This window comes from Erinaceus europaeus, chromosome 11, assembly GCF_950295315.1.
Source record: "Erinaceus europaeus chromosome 11, mEriEur2.1, whole genome shotgun sequence".
NCBI classification, from domain to species: Eukaryota; Metazoa; Chordata; class Mammalia; order Eulipotyphla; family Erinaceidae; genus Erinaceus; species Erinaceus europaeus.
The window spans coordinates 93239120-93249853 of record NC_080172.1 but is presented as its reverse complement, the minus strand read 5'-3'; positions in this window follow the sequence as shown (position 1 = coordinate 93249853).

The window sequence follows — 10734 nt, the reverse complement described above, 5'->3', positions numbered from 1 at the left end:
TTGCCTCACTGAGGTTCTCTCCCAGCAGTATGAATCCACTGTTCCAAGCAGCCATCACCCTCCCCCCCAATTTATTGACTAGGACAGAGAGAAATTGAGAGATGAGGGGAGATAGAGAGAAAGGCACCTGCAGACCTGTTTCACTGATAGTGAAGCATCTCGCCTACAGGTGTGAAGCTGGGGACGCCAACACTGGATGTGGTAACCTGCACTCAAAACTGATGGGGTGTGCCTCTGCCCACACCGACTATGTTCATATATGTGTAGAAGATAGCAAAGCAAATAATTAATGAGTATAGCTAGCACATGATTAAATGGTCAGCTATATTTTTGAATGGCATTTTCTGTTAGAAAAAAAAACTGTAACTAAGACTGGTGATATGGCAAACTTATATAATATGCCTACTTTATGTGCTTTCCAAGCTATTTCCTACCACACTGAAGGAAGCTTTGTGCTGTGCTATCTTTTTCATTCTCCTTCTATCTCTCTTTCTCTGTCTCTTTTTATCTGAACAAAAATGTTATGCTACTGAGGTAATACCCTGATGGTGACAAGAAAGAATAATACATTTTATAATTTTCTTTAAATTATGTGAAAACAGTTATCTAGAAATATTAAAAATAACAGTGATATTTAAGTAAGCTTACTAGTACCAAAATAAAAGAGAGATAATTACATTCCAGGCCTCAAATATATAGACAGATGAAACGTCAGGGACAGAGCATAGCTTACAGTGGTGCAGAAATTGAAATTGGACTTTGGAGCTTCAAGAGCAAGAGTTTCTTTGCATAAACTTTATGCCATCTACCCCTGACCAAACTTCAGGAATTTTTAAAAAAATATTTTATTACCTTTTACTTATTTATTGGATAGAAACAGTCAGGAATCAAGAGAGAAGGGAGTGATAGAGAGGAAGAGAGACAGAAAGACACCTGCAGCACTGCTTCACCACTCTTAAAGCTTTCCCACTATAGGTTGGCACCAGGGCCTTGAACCTGAGTCCTTACTATTTATAAATTTATAACATGTGTGCTGAACTAGGTGCACTACCACCCAGCTTCTGCATCTTTCTACTCCATAGGCTATGTGCTACAATTCTTACTAACTTAAAATAATTTAAATTTTACATGTACATCTTTCCTATATATGGCTGAGGAATGTGTTGTACAGAATCTAGTTAAAATTTTAATTGGAGATCAGATGGTGGGAATTTTGTGGAGCTGTACCCCTCTTATCCTACGGTTTTGTTAATGTCTCCTTTCTTAAGTAAAAAAAAATTTAATTATTTCAAGGTTAATATAGTCTTTTGGATTAGAATAAGTACCTAGTATACTAATATTTGTTTGTTTCATTTACCATAATTAAATACAAATATATATAAAGTCACAATTTTGTATATAAATCATATTTATGTTTTTTAATGGAATGTGTGGGGAGATACAAGGAAAAAAGTTCTAAAACTATAAAATTTCAACCAATAGCAACTGGATCCTTTTTACTCATGCTTCAGTAATTATTCATGCTGAGAAAAAGTACATTTCTTCTAATAATGACTAACTTTGTTTAATACATTTTTTTACCAAAGACATTCACATTTTGAGAAACCTCTTTTGTATTGAAACAGTTGGCATAATATTAGACAATACTTTGATCGACACCATATACAGAATATAAAAGACAAAGAAAGCTGAGAATTCAGGGAAGAGGAAATCCATAACCATTAATGAGAAATTGTTTGAAGTGATCATGAAAGATTGTTTCAGGAAAGATTAATTATAACTTTAATTCATTGTAGCTAATCTGAAAAGTCAGTTTATGCTATAAAGAAAGAGACTTTATTTTCTAGAGAATTTATTCTTGCATATATTCAAACAGGAACCTGGTCTGATATTATTCAAGTATGACAAATGTTGAGTAGAGTCAAATACACAGCTATGAAAGGAAGATTAATATCTTTATACAGACTTCACATGAGTTAAATGTTGCATTCTATGTTTAGATAATCATGCCAATGTTGTAAATGAGTTTAGAGATACTAGTTTTGAAAAAGGAACACAAGAACACATGCGGGAAGCTGCCCTCCCAGGGATCTCAGTTTTGAGGAATAGGTTACTCCATCTTGTGTAAAAACTCCATTAACCATAAGCCTGCCTCACACGTACACAGCCAAGACCACCCCTCACCCACCTCCTAGATATGTTTACTTAACCTCTGCATCTGCATTCCTTCCCAGGACAGCTCCACAATTAGCAGGACAGGTATGACCATATATGGCAAGAACATTCCAAGGTTAGGTAACCATAGCAACCCTGCTATGGTCCCTCCCTAACCTTTGAGCCATCCTTAAATACATGTGAAAAATTTTCAATAAATGAGACTTAATCAGACTCCTTTCTTGTCTCCATTTCTCGAGTCTCTTGTCCTACCCCATTCCCACTCCCCCTCCTAGGGTCTCCGTTTGACGACCCCGTGGGCTGGGGCAGTTTGGCGCCCAACTTGGGGCCCAAGGCATTGGGGATCCAGTGAGGAATGCCGTTCATCAGAAAAGAGGACTGCAGTCATGTCATTAATCCAGAGGTAGCCGCGAACACACCCGGTTCGAAGGAGAGACCTGGAGGGTAAGCAGACAGCGATGTCATAGGACAAGAAATCAGTGCACAGGAAAAGTTTACTGAGAGTCTTAAAGACTCACTCAAGGCACGAGGAGTAAGGGTTAAGAAAAAATATCTTGCTCATATTTTCATTTTCCTTAGAGATTTTTGTCTTTGGCTTCCCCAAGAGAGATCTAGTGATGAAGAAAGGTGGAAAAGAGTAGGAGATGCAATAAAAGAGTACTATGACTTTTTGGGACCAGAAAAAGTCCCTGTTACTATCTTTTCTTATTTGAATCTTATAAATGAAGTAATTAGAGTCAGACCTTGACCCTGAGAGGTTACAGAACTTGTTAATAAGGAAGAAGTCCTTCTTTCTAAAGATCTTCCAGCTAAAGATATGGGCTTACTTCCTACTTCTTCACAAGGAGCCATGGGAAGTGTCCATAAAAACTTCCCAATGACCCCAACCCCAGATATAATTTCCTTGTGAAGATTTGTCAGTTAAATCTAACACAAAACATATAAAAAAATCCCCTATTACTGAGGAGGCTTAGATTAATTCCAACCTTGATGCCGCCCCCAACTTCAGCTCCCTCCCCTATTTCTCAACCCACCGATAACAACAAAGATTTATTGACAAAGATAAATTTATTAAAAAAAAAATCAGAGACTGAACACCAGGAGTTAGTCACTCAGCTTAATAATCTTAAAACTAGCCAGCCAAAAAGATCCAGCTTTTTTCCTCTGCTCAGGTGGCAGCTGAGAAAACAGCTCTCAGAAAGTGTTAAACCAGTTCTGAGTGAGATCTTATCTGGCTAGCAAGCTATTCTTTAAAGAAAGAATGAAATCAGTGAAACAAGACATTCTCTTTAACTTAAAAGCTATTAATCAGAGAACCAGCAGACACTTTTGACACAAATTTAATGATTTGTTTCTTTAAAACTCTAAAATGTACCTTAGCCCAGAAAAAAGAACTTCCAAAGATTTTTCTCCACACAAGTAAAGTAAGCCCGTCTGTTTTTTTAAAATATTTTTTATCTATTTATTCCCTTTTGTTGCCCTTGTTGTTTTACTGTTGTAGTTATTATTGTTGTTGTTGTCGTTGTTGGATAGGACAGAGAGAAATGGAGAGAGGAGGGGAAGACAGAGAGGAGGAGAGAAAGATAGGCACCTGCAGACCTGCTTCACCACTTGTGAAGCGACTTCCCTGCAGGTGGAGAGCCGGAGTTCGGGGATCCTTATGCCGGTCCTTGTGCTTTGCACCACCTGCGCTTAACCCGCTGTGCTACAGCCCGACTCCCAAGCCCGCCTGTTCTGTCTGTGCAGCCAATCACTGCACAGAGCTACTGCTCCACAGATTGGCAAAGTCTCCAGTCAATCATTCCCTAGCTACTAACACCCCTCCTGGGGTGGGGGGTGGAGAGTCTGTGAATTAGGATTCCAAAAACAAAAGCGGTTTTTCAAAGGGAAATATTTCTTTTCACCAAGAATGTCTGTTTTAAGTCTGTGTGCTAACCTTGTTTTCATTAAGGTATGTTAACCCCTAAGTAACTAAAGTTTGTTTTAAGTTTTAAATAAGATTTAGTTAAGCTAAATGTGGTTTTAAAGATCCCGACTCATAGAGTTGGTACACCTTTACCAGACTAAAATATAAGACAGTTTCGTCCTTCTGATAGCTAATATCAGTATCAATTCATTACTTAAAAGATTTTCTGAGATCTTTAGGCATGGTAAGATGCCTCTACAGTCTCTCTCACTCTTGTGATAATTCTAAATCTTACCAGCACCCCAATACCAACTGCCACTGTTTGTAACAAATTCCACATTTGGACTGACTTTCTAATAACCCAGTCTGGGTAGAGCAGTGGCCTTGCCAGGAAAAAAGGGTTAAATGTGGTATTCCTGGCCTGATAAATTTTTTTCATTTGACAGATGTGATTCAACAAAATTATTTAGTGCAAAATGGTCATCTAAAAGAAATGTTAACAGTAAAAATTTATTTTGAACATTTCAGCTATAAGGTTTATCTTAGCCTTTTAAGTTACCTATCCAAATCAAAGTGAAAGATCAATTAATTTGTGTACCCACCCTTGTTCATAGCTTCCCTAAGGGGATGATAGCTTTGTGATAAGCAAAGATCCTAACAAAGTTTAACATTTTACTTAAAATTGTTTAAGTGACTCAAAAAAAAAGTTTCCAACACAGTTCTCATGTGATAACATAAAGGTAAAAATTCATTTGCTAAGACAGCTAAAGATTTAAAGTAAAAATCTTAAGTATTTAACGTGACAATTCTCCAAATTGATATGCAAATTATCTATGTATTTAACTGAAAAAGTTCCAGCACATTCTGGAGGGCCCCCAAAATGTCCTGTGAACTGTTTTGTAGATATTGGTCCACAGCAAAATTGGCATTTGTCTGACACTAAAGATGTTCTGAAAAGCATTGTCACTAATGTGTGTTAACTCTCTAAGTAGTTAGAGTTTTTTTAAGTTTAAAGAAAAATTTAGTCAAACTAAATTTGGTTTAAAGATCCTGTTTATGGAAATTGCTACAGGACGTTAAAAAGATAACTTTTAAATTTATGTTCTTTAAAATTCAAACAGAGCCTCTTAAAATTAGGTATCACACAATGAGGATGTGTCTACATCTTGACTGTGATAGATGAAAGTTTTAAAATACCGTCTCAACTAAAGAAGTAAAACTGGCCTGGGTTAGTGAAAGATAACACAATGGTTATGTTAATGATTTACATGCCAGAGGATTTTGCTCTGATAAATGAGGTTTAATTTAAATAAGATATGTAAAAAATTTTTTTTTCCAAATAAAACTTATCAAATAAATATGGGGTGGCCTAATATAGAGCTGTATAGATGTTTTAGCTAACCTTTTTACATTTTTTTCAAAAAGTATGCCCCTGGTTTCCCTGAAAAAGAACTTTAGATATTAAAACATAAGAGAGACTAGGTAAAAAGTTAAGAGAGTTTTATGTCTGATATAGACAAAAATGCTCTGGTTAAAACTTTTATTTTGAAACTTGGTAAGAGATTTTTTTTACCTTACTCATGAGTTAGTTACTTTTGCTTTTACAGTGACTTACTCCTGATAAAGTTGTTACTGAGATAACGCCCCTATTTAGAAAGACTACAAAAATTATTATCAAATAATTGGCTTTTGAGAATACAGATTCTACATGTCAAACCTTAAATAGTTCTTTTAGAGAGTAAAAAATTTAAGCTATGAGGTTTTATTTTAGCTTTTTAAGTTGCCATATTAGAGTTCTAAAGAGCAAAATATATTAAGGGTTTTATATCTACGCTTACTCATGATAGCTTTGTGATGAGTAAAGATCATAGTAAACTAAGTTACTAAGTGTGCTTAAGCTGTCTAATCAGTTTAAAATAATGCTAAAAAATGGTAAACATTTTATCATGTCAACACATTATGTATTGACTTTCTATAACATATTGGTATATTTTAATAAAGAGCCTTCTAAAATCATATAAAAGAACTCAAACCAATTCTAACCATTAGATCACAATTAACTTGGTATATGTTTTCTCCCTAAGTAAATAATTCTAGGTACATCTGCACATGAAGAACTGACTGCTCATATGGTAAGATTTAAAACTAAACATCTTTTTTACTTATGGGTGTATGATGACTCCTAAAGTCACTCATATCCTAAAATTTTTCTCATTTCTTTACAAGCCTCTTAAAATTTTAATGCTTGACCTGCCATAGTGAGAGCACTTTACTGGCTCCTGCATTGTTTAATTAAGATCCTGCTATTCAGACTTTTAAGATTAATCTCCACTGATAAAAGCCAATGCTCTCTGACAATGCTCACCTGCTCATGTTTAATAAACAAAAACATTTTTTTTCTCAGTTGGTATTTTTTCTAAATTTATGTGGACTACAGCTCAAACAAGAAAAACTAAAACCCTTAAGCTCAATTAATTAAAAAAATAAGGGGAATGCACCCCCCAATATTTAGTTGGCTAAAGTGTCAATGAAGTAACTATACTAAACCTTCTTAATATTTACAAAAATTCGAATTGTCCATTTATTGTATCTCAATGACAAAGCCACCCACTTTTCCAGTCACAGAGACATATTCTTTTTCTTCTCTTTTTCAACACTGGATGTCCATGTTTGTTTTCCTTTTATTATGGTGGATGACATTATTGCTCTTGCAAGATCCACAGAGTCCCTGTTGGCAAGTCCTTACCACAAAGGACACCATGCTAGTATATACTCCAGCTAACCTCACCAGCCTATCCAAGTCTTCTATTTCTGCTGACCTACCACTGCTGACTTCATCCTTGCATGTTTATTGACCTCTCACTTTTCTCCCAATATTCCTCATGTTCAAGGAACCTCACCTAATGTGTATGCACCTCCTCTGTGTTTTTGGTGCAACACCATCCTATATTTTCATGTCAATTCTTCTTTACCTGGTCCTTGCCTTCTAGTTTCGCTTGTTCCACAGCTGACCCTCTATAAAGAAGAAAAATTTCATCAGTTGGCACTGACAACCACCAGAGGACCAGAGGTGCTGTGTTTCTTCCCCTGGACATCACATCCACTGAGTGCTTCCCTTAGACTTGCTAGTGGTGCACTAGGACACTCTATATATTCCTTCCATGAATTTTCTGACAAATTACAACAGGTTATAGACTCCACCACAAATAGTCTTGAGTCATTACAGAGACAGATTACATCCCTAGCAAAAGTTACCTTACAAAACAGACCTGCTTACTGTTGTTGAGGTGGTCTGGTGTCGGGCTGCACCGCAGAGAAGAGAGCGGACGTCCAGAGCAAAGGGGTACACAGATCTTTATTATAGGATGGGGGGGAGGTTTGGTTCAGACCACGTGGAGCCATCCAGCAATGGCCGACCACGGGGGGAGAGCAGGGAGCGAGACCTCAGAGAGGGAGAGCCGAGAGCCCAGAGAGAGCGAGGGGAGGGGTGAGGGGGCTTTTTATTGGGCGACAACCAGGGGTGACGTGTAGGGCCAGGATTGGTTGAAAGGGGGCACTCTAGGATTTAGCGAGGCATAGGAAAACCTGGGGGCAGAGCCAGGATTGGTTGAAAGGGGGCACTCTAGGATTTAGCGGGGCATAGAAAAACCTGGGGGCGGAGACTGCATCAGAATAAGTCCTCAGCAACATCTCCTCCTATCCCTTTATATCTAAATGGACACAGTAAAGAAAAATGGAGCATGCTTAAATGTTTTAGAGGAATGCCATGCTCAGGTGGGAAGATGTAGGACTTTCTGTGGAGGAGGGAAGGCTTAAATGGCTGCCAACCTTGTGAGATTTAAATGTCCTCCTGTGCTCAACCCCTCTTCAGAGAGAGAGACTTACCTGGAGAGACTCATCTCATAGGTTTAAGCGCAGCCTGCTCAACCATCTCTTCACAGTATCTCTACATCTTTTCTATCTTTCTATCTAGTAATTGCATAAGATGTACAAAGTCTATAAAAGACTATCATGGGGCAGAAACCTTTTGGACATAAGCCTAAATGACATAACAAAATAGGAAGGGACACGAAGGGGAGAAGTAAAAGTCAGTGGGGTGTGAAGGGAAGGATTGGTGTGTAAAGGAACATTCCCTGCTTGAGTGGGGAAAAGGGCAAGGGTACATAATGAGGGGGCGGCAGGAGGCATGACCCACCAAACAGAGGGGCTATTTGGCATTGTATAGTCCTCAAGGCAACAGTCTGTAAAGTCTATGAATTACTCAGGATTAGTCTATGAAAAACCAGCAGCGTGAAGGGAAATAAGCTGCTTCCAAATTGTGTAAAATGTATATAGGGTATGTCAGAAAGTCCGATACAAGTCTCAGTCCAAAGTAGATGGCTAGGGGAGGAATTGGCAGGGGATGCAATGCTGCATGAGGGAGGTCAGCCGTTGGAATGTTGCTCTTTTGTAGATAGCTAGCTGGAACTGCCAACACGTAACAAGCAGGTCAGAAGCAGGAACGGTAACCAGGCATGAAGAAAGTTCTGTCCTTGGAATTCGTGTATCAGGTTCTTCAGATCACGTTGAGTGACATCTAGGGTTTCGGGGGGTGTGCCACGGTAGTCGTGCCATCTAGTGAGTGACGTCAGGGTGTGCAGGGGTTCAGATGGTTTTTCTGGGATTCCTGTGAAAGAAACACAAACAATCTGCTTCTCGTGGTTAATTTGAACTGGTAACAAGTTATAGGTTTGTTATAGTTGGTACCTCGATGATTATAATTGGTTTAGAATCTCTTTATGATTTATTAAAAGGTCATCTAATGTGACCTCCTGTAGCAGCCTCTACCGCAGGATCTTGAGACCAATTTTAGCTAAAATATGTATTTTAAACAGACTCAAATTGCTTAGAGAGTTAACGCATATTCGTGACAATGATTTTAACGTTTACAGTGCCAGATTGATGCCAGATCTGTTGTGGATTAATTTCCACAAGATAGTTTACAGGGCACCTTTGGGGGCCCTTCAAAGGTGTCCTGTATATAAAATTTATATAGTTTAGTTTTGGGAATGAATAGTCACGTTGAACATTTAGACTTTTACCTAAATAGTAAGTTACCTTAACAATTAATATTTACCTTGTCTGGTAAAAGTGTAGCTGTAGGGTTACACTTCTGACCGTTAAGTTAGTGTTACCAAACTTGAGACATACCCATAAACATTTAGTTATAACAAACTGGAGGAAAAAGAACTTTTGTTATAAAAACACATTATTTAAAAACAATTTTAAATCTGTCATTAGTCACACAGTTTAAGACTAAACACTTACATATATACCAATACTATATATAAAATTCAAAAGAGGGAGAAAGAAAAAAAAAATTTTGGAATGTTTCTGGACGTCTCCAGAAACTTTGGCTGCGTCCAGCATTTTTATATAAGGCCAATAACCTTTTAGAGTACTCCAAGCAGATGGGTCATGCAAAAAAAAAGAAAAAAAATTTTGTCATTTAACACACTCATTCACAAAAACAACTGGCCAGTTATAACATAAGACATACAGGGAAAGGGTAGGAGAGAGGTCTCTGTGAGCCAGATTTGCAGGTTCTGCCATGTCGTATTACGGGTCCTGGGATGTATCCTGCATCTGGTCCTCTTGTAGTATTTCTTGTTCTTCAGGAATAACAGCGCCATCCTGCGGGTATTGTCGGACATGGCGGGCAGGAACCCAGACAGGTTTAGAGAAATTTTGAGGGAAAATGCATGCGAAACCCCTTCCCATGGTCAATAATGGGTCAGGCCCTTTCCAAACTTTATCGAGTGGGTCTCTCCATTTCACCTTAATAGATGGGAGGGTAGATGGTGTTTGCCAGTGAAGAATAATAGGGGGTAAGGCTGAGTTATTGTAAATATTAAAGAGATTTAACGTAGTTAAGGCTTTTGCTAGCTGGATATTGGGGGGATATGTTCCTCCTTTATCTTTATTTAGTTGAGCCTTCAGTGTTTGATGGGCCCTTTCGACAATGCCTTGTCCCTGTGGATTGTAGGGAATGCCCGTGGTATGAGTAATATTCCAGAGGGAACAAAAATCTTTAAATTGTTTGCTTGAAAACATAGGTGCATTGTCTGTTTTCAAAAGTAATGGGACCCCCATAACGGCAAAACAAGAGAGCATATGGCTTACAAGCTTTTTAGCACTTTCTCCTGTCTGAGCTGTAGCCCACATAAATTTAGAAAAGGTATCAATTGAGACAAACACATATTTTTGTTTGCCAAAGTTTGGTATGTGGGTGATATCAATTTGCCAAATAGCATTAGCTTTTAAACCTCGGGGGTTAACCCCAAGGGTCTGGATAGCAGGTGTCTTTATGAGATTTGCACAAGAAGAGCATGTAGCAAGGATATGTTTTAACTGTGGTACAGGAACATCAGGGAATCGAGCTTGAAGGCCTTTAAGATTAACATGGGTTAGAGAGTGAAAATTAGCAGGATCAGAGACAGAGACTGGGAAAGTTCCTGTGGAGGCAAGGCGGTCAACTGCGGCATTCCCTTCGGACAGGGAACCAGGAAGAGGGCTGTGGGAACGAAGGTGTTGAATATACAGTGGTTGGGTTCGAGAACAGAGCATAGAGGCGATTTGAATCAAGAGAGGGGAAAGTGGGTTGTCATCAATTT